This window comes from Mastomys coucha, unplaced genomic scaffold, assembly GCF_008632895.1.
Source record: "Mastomys coucha isolate ucsf_1 unplaced genomic scaffold, UCSF_Mcou_1 pScaffold9, whole genome shotgun sequence".
In the NCBI taxonomy this organism is placed as follows: Eukaryota; Metazoa; Chordata; class Mammalia; order Rodentia; family Muridae; genus Mastomys; species Mastomys coucha.
Genome location: NW_022196915.1, coordinates 15,794,466 through 15,811,544, shown reverse-complemented (window position 1 = coordinate 15,811,544; position 17,079 = coordinate 15,794,466). Strand labels below are relative to the sequence as shown.

Below are 17,079 nucleotides of genomic sequence, written 5' to 3'. Positions count from 1 at the left end.
GCTGAAGACATTTCCTACGAAGAGGCCTGTTGTCTTGCCACAGAGATGCCCATGTGATGTGTAGCTTATCACACATCCTGAGAGACGGAGGGTGAGAGACAAATTGCTCGCTTGGGTAGAAGTCTGGAAATAATAGAAACAATGCTAAAGGCATCTGTGCATGGTACAGAGGCTCTTTCCTATCTTTACAGAGGGAAGATGCTCTTTTGTTGTGAATTTGTAAAACTATTTGCCTGGAGTGTAGCAGCTTTCTTGGGCATTTGCTTCAAAATCTCAGTGGGTTGAGCTAGATTAACCTCATTTAACAGCCAGCTGGATCTGGAAAGGAACATCCAGCATGGATCAGCAGGCCCTATTCAGAGCTGAATTCTCATTATCATTCCACTTAGGGGGCAGAAGCCCAGAGCCTGGCTGTTCCTCAAGGCCCCGTTTGGGGTCTACACACTGCTGGGTAAAGGAGGTAATGGGTATGCAGTGATGGACCCAGAGAGCAAACTCACAAATGGAGCCTCTTTCTTCTTTCTCAGCAGTGTGATGAGCCTCCTGCTCTCTCTCTCCCTGTGGGTGTGTGGTTAAGGGGGGGAGGGGGGAGCTGCAGGTAGAAGAAACAGGTCTTCCATGGAGCACTTTGCAACCAGCAGCTCAGACTGACATCCAAAGTGTGGTAGCTTGAATAGGAATGGCCCCCATAGATTCATGTGTTTGAAAGCTTGGTCATCGGGACTGGCACTATTAGGAGGTATGACCTTGTTGGTGTAGGTGTGCCCTTGTTGGAAGCAGTGGGTCACTAGGGTGGGCATTGAGGTCTAAGAAGCTCAAGGTGGGTTTCAGTCTCCTTCTGCTGTCTGTAGATAGAAATGAACTCTCAGCTCCTTTTCCAGCACCAATTCTGCCTTCAAGCTGTCATGCTTCCCGAAATGATAATGGACGAAACCTCTGAGACTGTAAACCAGCTCCAATTAGTTTTTTCTTTATAAGAGTTGTCATGGTCATGGTGTTTTTCACAGCAGGAGAAACCCTAACAAAGACGGAACATCTCAGATGTTGCTTCTTCTGAACCTGTGCTTGGTTACCCTGCCGGGATAATCCATTCTGCACAGCTTACATGTTCCCAATGAAATCTAGTGTTTTGTTGGGCTGTGTCTTATGTGGTACCCACATCACATCCCTGGATTCTTATATAACAGTGGGCTCCCTGGCAGCTGAGACCTCAAATAGCACATTTTCATTGTAAGTGAGTTGTGAAGGGTTCAGCATGGTCTCATTTGATTGTCTGTGTTTATATGTTTTGACTTAAATTTTATTTTCTGGATTCTCATTCCGCTTATCAAAGTCATGGATGCTGAGAGCATGAGTAGCCTGACTGAGATCCAGACATAGCTCAGGGGGCTTCAAATAGATTGGGTGAAGCCAAAGAAGGCCTTTCTATTATTCCCAGACTCCTACCTAGGTGAGCTGTTTTGTCTTTCCATCCCACTCCCAGGAAGTGATAGGTTACACATCATACTGGCATCTCTGTCCTAGACAATGGCCTCTTCTACAGAAACACCTTCAACATCATCTACCAATCCGACCTTGCCTAGGCCAGAGATTCCCATTATGAAGTGTAGAGCTTGTTGTTGGATATTTTAACAAGTATCCTGGGCTGGCAGTGGTTTGCTCACCAGCATAGTGTTAGATACCACAACTCATATTGCCAGCACCCCTCATCCCTGGCAGCTCCACCTACGTCTATGTGAACTCAAGCATATTATGAGCACGATATTCCAGTCTCTTGGCATCACTGTTCATCAAATTAAATGACTGACTCTTTTGAGGGTTCAAAGTAGTGCTCCTGTGGTCAGGAGCTGTTCTCTAAATATGTTCCTTTTGCCCTGATTTCTCATACAAGCTAATTTTAAAACTACTACATTGAGTGAATTGTGGAGAATGCTTTAGCCTGTTGCTGGTTGAAGGGAAATCCTGCTCTATGTTGTCACAATCCTAGAAACTGAAGCTAGGCATCCATGAACACTGGTAAACATTTGTGTAGACACAGAGACCAAAACTCTGTGATTGGAGACAGCATTTTCTTACCACCCCTGTCTTTATGTAGCCTAACTTAAGCCTCTGTAGACATCAGGGTGGCCACATAATTTTCAGTACTACCACAGTCTGGTTATAGTTAGTGACTTCCAAAACACATGTTGAGGCTTAGGTCTTACTTGTGAGCAAATAAGTCTGAAGACGGCTTAAGGTCTTTCTAGCCGTACTGAGTGTACAGTGAGCCAGTGGGTTGTGACACACTGAACTCCCTACCTTTCATCTGTCTGCTTACTTGCTCCTTCACATAGATGAGCCTGAACCCGCTGCCAGGAGCTAAGCAGACAACATCCATACTCTTAGATTTCTGAAACCATGAGACAAAGTAAATCTCTTCCCTTCATGAATTACTCATGAACCGGTGTTTCATTAGAGCAACAGAACATGGACCAGGTCTAAAACAGAATAGCAGCACTTCTTTTTGTTTTGTTTTGTTTTGTTTTCCTCTGTTTTTTCGAGAGAGAGTTTCTCTGTGTAGCCCTGGCTGTCCTGGAACTCACTCTGTAGACCAGGCTGGCCTTGAACCCAGAATCCCTCTGGAGATCCCTCTGCCTCTGCCTCCCAAGTGCTGGGATTAAAGGCATGCGCCACCACCTCCCAGCTAGAATAGCAGCACTTCTTGTTTAGCGAATATAAATATGTTGAAGATGTCAGCAGAGCATTAACTAAGAGTAGGATCTTTCAGAGCATGGGACACGTGACTGTACAGGTTGCATGACCAAGAAAGCTATCTCCAGATTTGCACTGAGTTTAATTAGCTCTGATAATAAACATTCCTTTTCTGCATATCTATTGGGAGCCTTGTAAAAGTATTGAAATGGTGCTACTAAGATCAAGAACCCTCAGTTATGGCAGGAGTTTTTCAAGGTATGCGAGCTGAGTTTTAGGATGTCTCATGTTTGTGATCCTTTTGAAAGGAGGTCCTTGGTTTCTTCCCACCTTGTGAAAGTATCTTTCCAGCATAGGAGGTAGTTCCTTCTTAGATCAAATCCTGTAAGGAGCCTGGATCAGAAACTCTAAAACATACCCACCTCACAGCCTGGGAGTTCAACCTACAGTTGAGGAAGCAGTATGCCTGCCATTGTCTGGATGCTTTGTCTGAATGTGGTGGTTTTGGTGGGTGGTGCCCTCTGCTCTGTTTAGTGTGAAGATCACTGTGTTTGTGGAAAGAAGTGGTCACTAAGGGGGCAAGCAGGCTTCAATATGCTTTGCCTTAATTTTTCAGTCAGTTTCATTTGTAATGCAAGCAAAGTTGATCAGGGAGCCAGGCTGGGAGCTGGCCTGCCTGCCTGCCCAGCTCTTGGGTCTTCTTTCTGATGGCTCCAAAGGAGAAAAGGTTCTGTCCTTGTCTCTCTCTAGGTGAGACTGATGAAGCACCTCTGTCCTTCCATAAACCATTGTTAATTCTTCTGTTTGGGGCCACTACCAGGTTCTCCCCCACCCACCTATCCAATTTTTTACTTTCTTTTAAAGGCTAACTAATCTAACTTCTCCTTGAAGGTCATTTTAGTTCCCAACAAATGTCTAGACTCTTCTTCCCTCTATACTGGTTGGTCCTCAGAAATGGTAATACTTCTAGAAGGCAAGGTCATCTCTTCTCACCACCCCAAGCCCAAGGGACACGCATCTAATGATGACTTTAGGGTTAAGAATCCAAAATTTGCAACACAAATAAGGACATCTTGAAAACAAGGTTTATCCATAGCAATGGAGATTTTTATTTTAGATTTACTTATTTATTTTATGTATATGAGTACACTGTAGCTGTTTTCAGACACATCAGAGGAGGGAATGGTATCCCATTACAGATGGTTGTGAGCAACCATGTGGTTACTGGGAATTGAACTCAGGATCTCTGGAAGAGCAGTCAGTGCTCTTAACCGCTGAGCCGTCCCTCTAGTTTTTGTTTGTTTGTTTTTTGTTTTGTTTTTTGATTTTTTAAATGATGCTTTTATACAATGAGAAATTTCATTCATAATATGAATAAACAAATGGAAGAGAACTGTATGTTGTATGCATTCTTGCTATCAAAAATAGTCAATTGATTATTTGTGTAGGTATTTGGAGAGCCATCCATTTTTTTATTAAGATACATCTTATGTAACTAAGTGTCTCTTTTTCTTTCTTTCCATTTTTATAATGTTCATTGTTTTATTTTTATTTTTAAGCATATATAAGAAATAAATTTAATAAACCAAATACATGGACAAAAGATACAAGAATCATGTGATTATCTCAATAGAAGCAAAAAAAAAAAAAGAGTAAAAGAAAAGAAAAGAAAAAGTCTTTGGTAAGATTCAACATGCCTTCTTAATAAAAGCCCTAGAACAAGTAGGACTGGAGGAACCATTCCAACATAATAAATGTTATGCATTACAAACCTATGGCCAATCATCCTAAATGAATAAAACCATTAATAAGTCCCATTAAAATCAGGAATAGGAGAGTACTGCCCACTATCACTATTGCTAATCCAAATGTGATTAAAGCATTAGCTGGAGCAATAAGGTAAAGAAGGTATACAAATGGGAAAATATTAAGTCAAATTATCAGTTGAAGATTATTTTATCTTATACTCAATGTTCCCAAAATTTGACTAGAAAAAATTAGAAATTATCAATAACTTCAGCAAAGTGTTATGATACATAATTGACTTACAACATTTACTAGTCTTAATACATATGAGTAACAAGCATGCTGAGAAAGACATCATGGATAAGCTTCTCTTCCCAGTTTCTCAAATAAAACAAAATATTTAGAATATTCATTACTCACTCTCACTCATTACAAAAGAGGTAAAAAAAAAAAAAAAAAACCTCTACAATGAAAATTTTAAATGTGTGAACAAAGAGATTAAGAAACATACTTGAATTCGAAGACCTCCCAAGCATATATATTGGTAGAATTAACACTGTGAAAAAAGACCCAGTTTTACTTATGAAAACAATTTACTTATGTAATGAAATCACAATCAACATCCTCATCTCATTCTTCATATAAATAGAAAGAAAACTCTCAAGTTGATATGGAACAACAAAAGACCCAGAGTAGCCAATTAGTCCTAGATAAGTGTTTGTTTCTATGCATTCTGCTTTTTAAGCGCTAAGTGCATCTGTCTTAGACCTCAACTTTTATACATCTGTTTCTATTGTATCATTGATTTTTAAGTCAGTCGTACTTTCAATCCTCCACTGTACCCATTTGTCCTCTTCTTCCACAGTTAGGAATCTCAGAACTCACTCTTAATTTCATTGTCTTAATGTATTCAACCATAGAATGGGTATTGGTTGTATATGATTGTGATAGAAAGGGTGAAGGCGTTGGAGGAGAAACAGATGCAATCTTTATGAGAGCTTTGAAAATCTGGTGTAATTTGATAAGTATAAATTGTTATGTGATGTTGCTATTGGGTTTTCTTCTCTAGATTTTCAACATCCAACAAAGAAGCACCAATGTGTTTACCTCAGTCAATTCCAGGGTAGATACCATAGATATTCCAAATTAGTTTGGGAAGCATGGGTAACTTGAAGACTGCTCTCATTCCATCCCAGGACTGCAAAAGTCTTGGAGGACATTATATACTCAGGTTTCCAAAATTACTTGAGACCTGGAATGTTTTGATTAGAATCTGCTGCACCTAAATGCAGATTGATATCATGTCTTTTCCACTTGTACACCATTTTGTGGAGGGGTCATTTGACATATTGAGGTGAATAGTCTGGAGTATTTGGTTCTGTTTTCATTTCTTCAGGTTGCCTTTGTTATAGGTACTGTGTTCATGTGGATCCCATCCTTCTTGGCTTCTTCTTAAACATATTTATTTGTTATAACCATGCATCGCTTGTTAAAGTTTCTTCTCATATAAATCATAGTTGTGTATTATTTTAGTTGAAAGTCGATTTTGTTGGATATTAGAATGTCTACTACAGCTTGTTTCTTGGGACCATTTGTTTGGAAAATTGTTTTCCAACCTTTTACTCTGAGGTAGTGTCTGTCCTTGTCACTGAGGTGCATTTCCTGTATGCAGGAAAATTCTGGGTCCTATTTGCATATCCAGTCTGTTAGTCTATTTCTTTTTATTGGGGAGTCAAGTCCATTGATGTTAAGAGATATTAAGGAAAAATGATTGTTACTTCCTGTTATTTTTGTTGTTAGAGGTAGAATTATGTTTGTGTACCAGGCAATGGTGGTACACGCCTTTAATCCCAGCACTTCGGAGGCAGAAGCAGGTGGATTTCTGAGTTAGAGGCCAGCCTGGTCTACAGAGTGAGTTCCAGGACAGCCAGGGCTACACAGAGAAACCATGTTTCGAAAAACAAAACAAAAGAAAACAAAACAAAACAAACAAACAAAAAAGGAATTATGTTTGTGTGGCTACCTTCTTTTAGGTTTGTTGAAAGATTACTGTCTTGCTTCTTCTAGGGTGTAGTTTCCCTCCTTGTGTTGGTATTTTCCATCTATTATTCTTTGTAGGACTGGATTTGTGGCAAGATATTGTGTAAATTTGGTTTCATCATGGACTATCTTGTTTTTTCTGTCTATGGTAATTGAGAGTTTTGCTGGGTATAGTAGCCTGGGATGGCATTTGTGCTCTTAGGGTCTGTATGACAACTGCCCAGGATCTTCTAGCTTTCATACTCTCTGGTGAGAAGTCTGGTGTAATTCTGATAGGCCTGCCTTTATATGTTACTTGACCTTTTCCCCTTACTGCTTTTAAAATTCTTTTTTTGTTTAGTGCATTTGGTATTTTGATTATTATGTGATGGGAGGAATTTCTTTTCTGGTCTAGTCTATTTGGAGTTCTGTAGGCTTCTTGTATGTTCATGGGCATCTCTTTCTTTAAGTTAGGGAAATTTTCTTCTATAATTTTGTTGAAGATATTTACTGGTCCTTTAAGTTGGGAGTCTTCACTCTCTTCTATACCTATTATCCTTAGGTTTGGTCTTCTAATTGTGTCCTGATATCCTGGATGTTTTGGGTTAGGAGCTTTTTGTGTTTTGCATTTTCTTTGACTGTTGTGTCAATGTTTTCTATGTTGTCTTCTGGCCCTGAGATTCTCTCTTCTATCTCTTGTATTCTGTTGCTGACGCTTGCATCTATGACTCCTGATCTTTTTCCTAGGTTTTCTATCTCTAGGGTTGTCTCCCTTTGTGATTTCTTTATTGTTTCTATTTCCATGTTTAGATCTTGGATGGTTTTGCTAACTTCCTTTGCCTTTTTTTATTGTTTTCCTGTAATTTTTTAAAGGGATTTTTGTGTTTTGTCTATAAGGGATTCTACCTGTTTATCTGTGTTCTCTTGTATTTCTTTAACGGAGTTACTTATGTCCTTCTTAAAGTCCTCTATCATCATCATGAGTAATGATTTTATATCCAAATCTTACTTTTTTGGTGTGATGTTGTATCCAGGACTTGCTATGTTGGGAGAATTGGGTTTTGATGATGCCAAGTAACCGTTGGTTTGTGTTGCCTATATTCTTATGCTTGCTTCCTGCCTTCTGTTTATTGCTAGTGCTACCTGCCTTAGCTATATCTGACTGGAGCTTGTCCTTCCTGTGATCCTGGTTTTATCAGTACTCCTCAGAGTTCAGCTGTCTCTGTGATCCTGTGATTCTGGGATCCTGTCATTCTGGGCATGTTCTAACACCTGGGAATGGAGCTTCCTCTGGGTATTTTGGGACTGGCTGTAGAGTTTGGGCCCAAGGTCTGCCCAGGGTTCTGGCCCAGACCAGAAGGAACCCATGCCACTGGTTGGTGCAGGATTCCTGCATCCCATAAGTGTCTCTTAAAACCAAGAGTAAGTTGAAATAATCTTTCTAGGCATTTATAAGTATATGACTATGTAACTTTCCATCCTTATTGTTGAAGATATAGCATGCTTTTTTTTTTTTTGTTATCAATATAAATAGTGTGGTGATAGTTGTAGTCCATATAAACATTTGGATATTTGCTTGACTGTGTTCTTTTTGTTTGTTTGGTTGGTTTTTTGAGACAGGGTTTCTCTGTATAGGCCTGGCTGTCCTGGGACTCACTCTGTAGACCAAGCTGGCCTCGAACTCAGAAATTTGCCTGCCTCTGCCTCCCAAGTGCTGGGATTAAAGGCATGCGCCACCACTGCCCGGCTGCTTGACTGTTTTCTTTGGGTAAAACCATGGAATTGAAATTGGACCAAATAATATTTAAATTTTGTATACATGTAAGCCTTTATATTCTTGTTAATTAAAAAAACTAATTTGAGAGAGATTTATCTTTCTCAGGCTGAGCACTGTTGGGGCTTTGAGTGTATGATTATTAGCAAGACTGACAAAGGCATTTTGTATGTGTGCCATAGGCATCAGGCTTAGTGACAAAGGCCAGTCCCCAAAAGGTGGTACTTACATAGTTCCATTCATATGGCATGCTCTAAATCTGATGCCAGCAATGGAGTCTGGAGAGATGGCTTAGGGGCTAAGGCCACTTAGTGGAATTGTTCAGAGCTGAAGATTAATTCTCAGCATCCACACTGGGTAGCTCATAGCCACCTGTAATTACAGCTCAAGGAGATGCAATGCCCTCTTATGGCCTGTGTGTGTACTGCACACATTTGTGTATTCACATGCACCCAGCCACAGACACATAAATAAAAATAACAATTTAAAAGAATCTTCCAGTGATGCAGGAGGACTGGTGGTCTTCAGAGCTTAACTGTGGAGCAAGGCTGTGATCTAAAGGGTTGATGAGAGGGAGTTATTTTTCAGTGAAAGAAGAGTTCTGTCTTCTGATGATGGTGGTGATTTCATGACCCCGTATGTTTGATAACATTTAATAAACAGAATGCATGGATAAAGTGAATATGAAAACTGATGGAGTCTGAATGAGGACTGTAGTTCACTAAACTGTGACACTGTTGGCTTCCTGATTTGATAATTATTCTTTGATGGAGATATCACTGGGGGGGAGTTGGAGGCAGGGCAGCGAAACCGGTACTAGTTTTTGAAACTTCTCTGAAATTCTATGAATCCTGCGAAATTATTTCAGATGAAATGATTTTTAAAATTCCCTTAGGAATTCTAAAAATTTCCAAGATTTTACGTTAGGTCTTCTGCTCGGTATTGTACATATGTGATCTGGTACACCTTTCAACAGCCTTGACTGTCTAGTCTGTGACCCTCATTTTGGTAGTAAAGTGAAGAAATCTTGATGTTGTTGTTGTTGTGTTTTTTGTTTTGTTTTGATTTTTAACCAAACTCACTCTCATATAAGGATTGAAAACAGTGGGATAGGTTTTGAAAAACAGAATTTGTCTATTTAATAGCGTGAGATTCTTCCTATTCTTCAAACTTTGTGACATAAAGATGCACATAGATCATGCTGCTCTTGGACTGCACAGCTGAAGATCTCCATGCTGGCCCTGAAAGAAAGGTATAGCTTCTGCTTCCCCTGGCTGCTTGCTGTGAGGAGCATGAGTCTTACTGGAAAGTATCATGGTATTGGTTCACTTTTGCAACAAAGTAACATGACTTCTACAGAGGCACATACATATACATACAAACAAACACACGTCCAGAGATACATACAGACACACATGAGAGAGTGTGGGGGAACACCATCTACTGTAATGTAAGCCTAGCTACTCCACTTTGTGCTCCGGCAGGTTGCCTCCTTCTCTCTCTCTCTCTCTCTCTCTCTCTCTCTCTCTCACACACACACACACACACACACACACACACACACACAAACACACACACAAACACACACACACACACACACACACACATTCATTTTTGAAATGTTGTGATTAGCTCAGAGGCTGGGTGGTTCTAATCCTCTGCCTGCTACCACAGGGGAAGTGGCAAATGGAAAGGTCACACCGTCTCCCTTAACCCAACCTCTGGCTGTTGGCTCATTATCAATCTATCAAAAAACAATTGGGGATAAGGACCTTCAGAATTTTGTCATGCAGATTCCTGATTTAACCAAAGCTTTTGAATCAATCCCCAACAATCTATCACATACGTGTTATTAGATGTGCTTTGCTATGGAAAGCGTGTCCTATGAGTGGGGTTAAAGAGAGCAGAACCATGACACTGAGGTCATTTGAGTGTGATTTGGACCCTGATACATGCTAGTGAACTAGAACATAACATTTCACTTGCTTGGCCTCTTTTCTTACCTAAAAAAATGGGTTAGACAGTTGGGAAGGTGCTGTAGACTGAATTGTGCCCCCTTGACTCTTAGTCTCAGTCCTCTAACTCAACTGTATTTGTAGATAGGGTTTCTGAAGTACTACTTAGGGCTGAATGCAGTTACCAAGAGAAGCTTGGATCCAATCTGGCTGCTGTCCTTAGAATCAAAGTGAGAGACCTCCTTGGGGGTGACTGCACACAGAACAACAGCAACCACAACAAAAGAGTTGCATGGCTAAAAAGCAAATGGCCATTATGAAGTAAAAAGAAGCTCTCAGGGGGATCCACGCCTGCCAACACTTGGCCCCTGGCCTCCAGACTTGTGAGAAGAGACTTCTCCTGGGAGCCAGGGAGCCTGCTTTCGAAGGCTCACATGGCAGATGACTTTCCCTTCTACCCAGAGTGTCACCAGGTAGTCTTCTGTGCCTGTCCTTAACATCTGCAGACTTGCCATTCAGTGAAGTCATCTTTCATCTGCATTGCTGGCCAGAATGTCAGTTTTGTTGGTAGAGTGTACTTGTTTGAAGAAGTTTCCAAAAGCCAAGACATGACACAAAGGACTTTCCAGTTGCTTCTCTGATATTTGACTCCAGCAAGGGGCTAGAGGACACAACACAAATGTTGGGGAAGATAATTTAAAACATCATGCTATTCTGAAAATTGCATTCGGATTTAATAAGGATGGAGAGATGGGAGCAGCAGGAGGGAGATGAATAGAAAATTAACCACTACTTATTCAAACATTTGGTATTGGAGTCATGCTACCCTTTTCATTTTCACGCCCATGAAATTTATCTTTTTCAGAAAAACACTCTACATCATCTTACCCTCAGTATAGGCTTACATTATTAGACAAATTTAAAGAGAGTATCACAGTGTACGTAGTGCCTATGCAGGCCAAGGCTGAGAGTCATACCAGGTCTTCTCTTGCTCCACAGGGAGCTCTATCTCCTCCATCTCTTTTCTACTTGGGGACTAAAGTAGGAGGATCTACTGCAGGACTGAAACTTGAGTTCTATACAGTACCCTCTATGGGAGGAAAATTTCTTTTCTGTAAATGGCCCAGTGTTTCCTGGTCTAATGCCTTTGCTCCCAGGTACAGGCTGGGCTTATCCTCCAGAATAAGTGATAACACCTTCATTTGGGCTCTTCCTCCTGTTCATCACTTGACTCATTGTGAGATACTGACTCATTATCCCAGTCCACTTCCAACCAGCAGGCCAGGGAGCATGAACCACAGGGAACTCACCAGTAGAATTCGGGAGGCAGGGAGAAGGACTCGCCATCTGACTTCTACAAAAAGGACCTACCTCAGTACCCTCATTTATTATATTTGTGAAAAGTACCACTTATGTCAGTGAGTATATATTGTGATGCTTCTTTGAAATTTAGAAATAATTATTTTCTTTCTAAAGTTCCTTGAGCTTTAATTGAGAAGCAAATAGAGAGCTGTTAATTAGGCTCCTAAAATCTACTGTATTCTAGGCTGAAAAAAAGAAAAAAAATCCTCCATGACTTCTGTGGAAGAGTCAGCAATGTGGCTTGTCAACTGATTGGACCCCTCATAGCTTCCATAGCTGTGTATTGCTGGGGTAGGCACTCCGTTCAAAGGAAGGTCCCCAGCATCCACGTTAGCTGGTAATACAAGATGAGATATTGGGGAATTGATATGAATTGATGTCAATTGATCTCCTATCTAGACACAAGAAAAGAACTCCATGGGTGACACACACAGAAGATGATCAATATGTCACAAATCTGCCTCTACTGTGGGAACCAAGATGGCAGATCTCAGCACAGTGAAGACTGAGTGAATCTAACAGGGTCTTTTAAGAACACATCATGCTTATAAATTTACATTCCCACTAACCAGGTAGACTGAAGAATTGCAAAGAGACATTTTACTTCAGAAAGACAACTGGGATATTTAAAAGATCTGTATCTCTAATCTTCCAATGGAGAATTTAAACAAAACAAAACCTCTCTTAATGACTCATGTGATCCTTTCATGGAGACATTTGTTCCCTTTCAGTTTCTTGATGGTGATTGAATCTGTTTTCTCAGTGAGAGCATGCAAGTTGTTTGTAAAGCTCCCTGATGCCTGTGCCTTCATATCCTGTGGTTGAAATCTATTGTTCTGTAACTTTGATGTCACTGCTGATTCATTACTGAGCATGAAGATGGCTTTGGCCCTCTGTTGCTGTCTTCTTTGAGGCCTGTGTTTCTGCTTATTCCCGTGGCTCACTTGCTCCTGACCCTAACCCCTAAACCTGACATTCCTTCTTAGCTCTGAGTCTTGAGGTCTTCTCATCTTCACAAAACCATTTTGAACTAGTGATTTGTCGAATGAAAGCTCTGAGTGCCTGAACTTTCCTGATAGTTGGCTCCTGTCTTCCTCCCCACCCCCATGGCATACAATATCCTTCCTTTCTGTATTCTGCTGTCAGAGTCACTTATGTACTCCATTCTCTCCTATCCTAGAGTTTTGGCATGTGTATCACTCTATGTGCCTGGTTGGTATTCCTGTCTTTTCCTACTTAATCTTGGGCTGGTTACTACTTCTTCAGTATACCTACTGTATTATAACAAGGTACTGTAGACCTCTCCTTGAGGGAACCTGTTACTTTGACTTGTATTTCTAGATAATTGTCTCTCTTCATATGTGAGGTCAATGGGACAAGGTCAAGTATACTCTTGCTCAGATGATCAAGCTCATTACTCAGAATTGAGTGGATTCTCAACAAACCTTTGAGAGTGATAGGCCTGTAGCTCAACAATAGAATGTGTGCTTAGCAAGTGCAAACAAAGCCATGTGCTCTTTCCCAAATAGGAAATAAAGATTGATGACTCAATGAATAGATGTGAGCCAGAAACTATCTGAGGATATTGGGGTGCATTGTACTAAGGGAAAGGGAGAAGATTCTAAGGACAACTATGGGTTTAGCAAGGCCACTACTCATTTTATCCCATATACAGAGTGGGTCTTCACAAGTGTTCTCCTGTTCCCTCAAAGGCCCTGGATGGAATGTGGATCCTCACTAGGTTCTATGCAAGGGCAGACAGAACATGCTCCCTGGCTGCTTCATCACATGGTAACCAGTAACTCTAACTTCCACTCTCCCACCATCCTGCGTTCTCTCCTTGGAGTAGATGTCTGTCCCAGCCCACTAAGTACTTCCTTGCCCCTTTCCTTGACTCTTTGCTGGACTAAGACCTGTACTGCATTTTGTGCTTCTCATTAGCCTCCATGACTTGTATGTTGCCATGTTCCTTCTCAGTCCCTTCCGTTGGCCTCTGCTGTTTTCAGTGCCTGCCCTTCTTTCCTTCTCACCATTGAGTGTGTGCCCAGGAGGATAAGTGTCCATGAGAATACTCGAGTTTGCTTTTTCTGTTGCTGTGATAAAACACTGGCCAAAACCAATTTTGGAGGAAGAAAGGGTTAATTTCAGCCTACAAACTATAATCATCATCAAGGGAAGTTAGGAGAGGAACTTGGAGTCAGGAGCTGAAACAAGATCATGAGCTGAGGGCAATGCTGCTTACTGGGTTGCTCCCCATGGCTTGCTCAGCTTGCTCTCATATACAGCCCAGGCCCACCTGTAATACTGGCATTACCTCTGGTGGGGATGGCCTTGCTTACATCAGTCATCAATCAAGGAACATTCCACAGGCATGCCTCCAGGCCAATCTGATGGGGGAAACTCCTCTGTTGTGGTTTCTTCTGCCCACATATCTCTAGTTTGTGTTAAGTTAAAAAAAAAATTAACAGTGAAGATTTCAAGGGCTCTTTTGAAAACGCCTGACCCCAGGCTGAGGGTAAAACTAAGAAGAAGAAACTGGAACACCTTGTCCATTATGATGGTAGAGGCCATGAGAGGGCTGGAGAACAATTCGAGAATGAACAGACCACTAAGGGTTAAAGATAGAAGCTACCAATATTAGCCCCAAGCCATGCCAAACTTGCAGCAAACTGAAACACATTGTATACACTGATAAACAATGCTCTTTTTTTCTTATATTATTTCTCATTTATCTGGACTTGGCGTTGCTTTGTTAATCTTTATTTTAGCTGCAACCCTAACACTTGCCAGCTTTTCCAAGAGCTAGGGAAATATGAGTCTGTTCAAGAGTAGTTATGTTGGTGTGAGCCTGCTGTAGCACTGTAAAATGAAGCCGAGGTGGGTAGGACCCAGTACCCATGTATGGCTGAATCCGTTCACTGAGGCTGAGCTCTTACCTTCCCATCATAGGAAACAACAACGTTCCTTTCCTTGTATGTAGCTTTGGAAGGGGAGTAAGCATTGCTTACTCTTAAAATGTCAACTGGGAGGCTTAAAAACAAAGGCCCTAGCACAGAGCTTTCTAACCCTGTGATCTATAGTTACTCTACTGAGACCTCATGTTTATTGCACACATATTGTATATCGATTGTGTATTAAGTGCTGTCTGAATTTCTTCATTAAATTTCTACAATAACTTCTTGTGGTATGTACAACACATAAATTTACTTAATATTTAGTTATCATTTAGTTATGTGAAGTTGCTCTTATGGCATTACCAGGCAAATGTCTTAGACTGTAGACATGATGATGTTCACTGGATTAATGATTGGAAAAATAAAATGCTGAAAATCTAAATATTTGTCAGTAAAGGACTAGTCAAATAATGCTGATAGATCCTTAAAACTACATTGCTAAACAGGGGATTTGCTTATTCCCAGACGTGAATAAGAATGCATAAGATGGATACAATTAAGTTTAATACTCATTATAATTATGTCTGGCAAAATACAGAGATCATTGTAACAAACACATTTTAATTAAATATACATTTTATAAAACTCCACAGATCTTTAAAGTGAACATACAAAAAAAAAAACCCTAATTTAATTATCTCCTGAGGTCACAAGCATCCACACATACATCTTGGTATCTTGGTACCCTTCAGCCTTGCATGCAGGCCTATGTTCCTAATGTGGGTGCCCACATGCCTGAGAGGTGATGGGTTTGTATGGATGAGCTCACTGGCAATGCATAATACTGTGTCTGCTTTGCATTCTCCCTGGGCACCGACCATAAACACACATTTCTCCAGAGTCAAAGCTTGGCATCTATCAAGCTTGGCATCATGGCTGGAGTTAATTGAAACCCTGAGACTTCTGCCTCCCATTTACCCCAGCTTATGAAAGCATTCTTACTCCAAGAAACACATTTACAAATCAAGGATGAACTTGGCCCTTCAGAGATGCCAGAAAGATATGGCGGGCAAGGCCTGCTCTTTCACATACCCACTGCCATACTATACTAGAACATGAACCAGGTCTCCTGTCAAGACACTCCTGGGCTGTGGCTTTCTTCACAGCATCTGGACCCTGAGGTGGCCTCACATGTAATATGACATCAGGTCTTCTTAGTGCCTTTGGCGGACTGGGTAAGGTGACTAATGTGTCTCTTCTGGGGCAACGGGTTGATGTGGAGGTGGTGGATCATTTGAGAGGCATCCCAGTTGAAAATCTCCTGTGCTGGGCTGACTGCCATCATCTTACAGGGAATAATTAGTGCTTTGGCCGCCATGGAAATGAAGCTGAAGCTGAACTGATGAACCTGCTATGAAGTAGCACGTGTTGTTCATGTCCAGGAGATCCATCTTGTGTCTAATTTGGCACTGGCTTTAAACAGCTGCTGCCTTTAGACACTCTAATTTGTTATCCACAATGAGAAGGAGACCCTAGATGGGTTCAAGGCAAAATTGGTGTTTCCCCCCCAAATTGCAAACAGCTGAGCTGACTGCTTTCCACTAGCTTTCTTGGACCACTCCATTTTTAGTTTTGAGAAACACCATGTCTCTACTTTTCCCTGTGGAATCAGATGGTAGCCTGATTTACTAGAGTCTGGGTTTGGAGGTGGCTTTGCCACAGATGTGTGCCTTACTACTGTAAAATCTACTGACAATATCTGGCCCCATATTCCTCAGGCATTGGTCCAGGGGATTTCACAAGCTAAACAGGTACCTAAGAGAATCAGCCTTGGGTTGAAGTTGGGTGGTAGGTGTATATTGTCAGGAGTACTTACGGCAGGACAGAGAACCCATGTTTATAGTAAATAATCTACTATTAGTAGTAACTAAATCAGATTAGAAGACAGGTATGGAAAGCACCTATCTCTGATAGATGGGCTTCTGTGGTTTTGATTTGGACTGTAGAGCCCTGAGAAACCTTGCATGGAGAGCTCACAGTGAGATAGCCATGATGGCTGATAGACCATTCATCTATTTGGTTGAAGGACTACAAAAAGCCAGATTCCTGTTATAAGGAATATGGTACCACATCTGGGACTGGGACTAAAACTTGGAAGACCTCTACAGGGCCCTTGTGATGAGCTCTGTGGTTGTTGAATTGATTGAATCAAGTTAACTACAACCCAGGCATCTGTGTATGCCTGTGACAGATTTTTTTTTCTTAATTAAACAATTGAAAGTTGGTAAATTCACTTTTAATCCTGAACTTTTGAGATGGGAAGATCCACCTCCAATTTGGGCCACACCTTCGGTTGGCAAGCTATATAAAGGACATGGAAGAATTAAGCTTACTTTCATTGCCTGCTTGTTCCTGATCTTGTTGGCAAGTTCATTCCTTCACTGGCATGAGAGCCTGTTTCCTGGGGATTCTGGTGTATACTGAAGACCAGCTGAGCTATCCAGCTTTGTGGATTGAACAACTACTATATTCTGGGACCTTCTATTGGTAGACAGGCATTGTTGGACTGGCTGGACCACAGCCATTAGCCATTCTTTTACATGTACTCTCTCTCTCTCTCTCTCTCTCTCTCTCTCTC

At 41.1% G+C, this 17,079-nt stretch overlaps 1 protein-coding gene across 2 annotated transcripts in view; it reads left to right on the top strand.

Moving 5' to 3' along the window:
- Cacna2d3 (calcium voltage-gated channel auxiliary subunit alpha2delta 3) overlaps positions 1-17,079 on the top strand; it is an 816,591-nt gene that overhangs the window by 400,990 nt on the left and 398,522 nt on the right. The window lies entirely within an intron of this gene.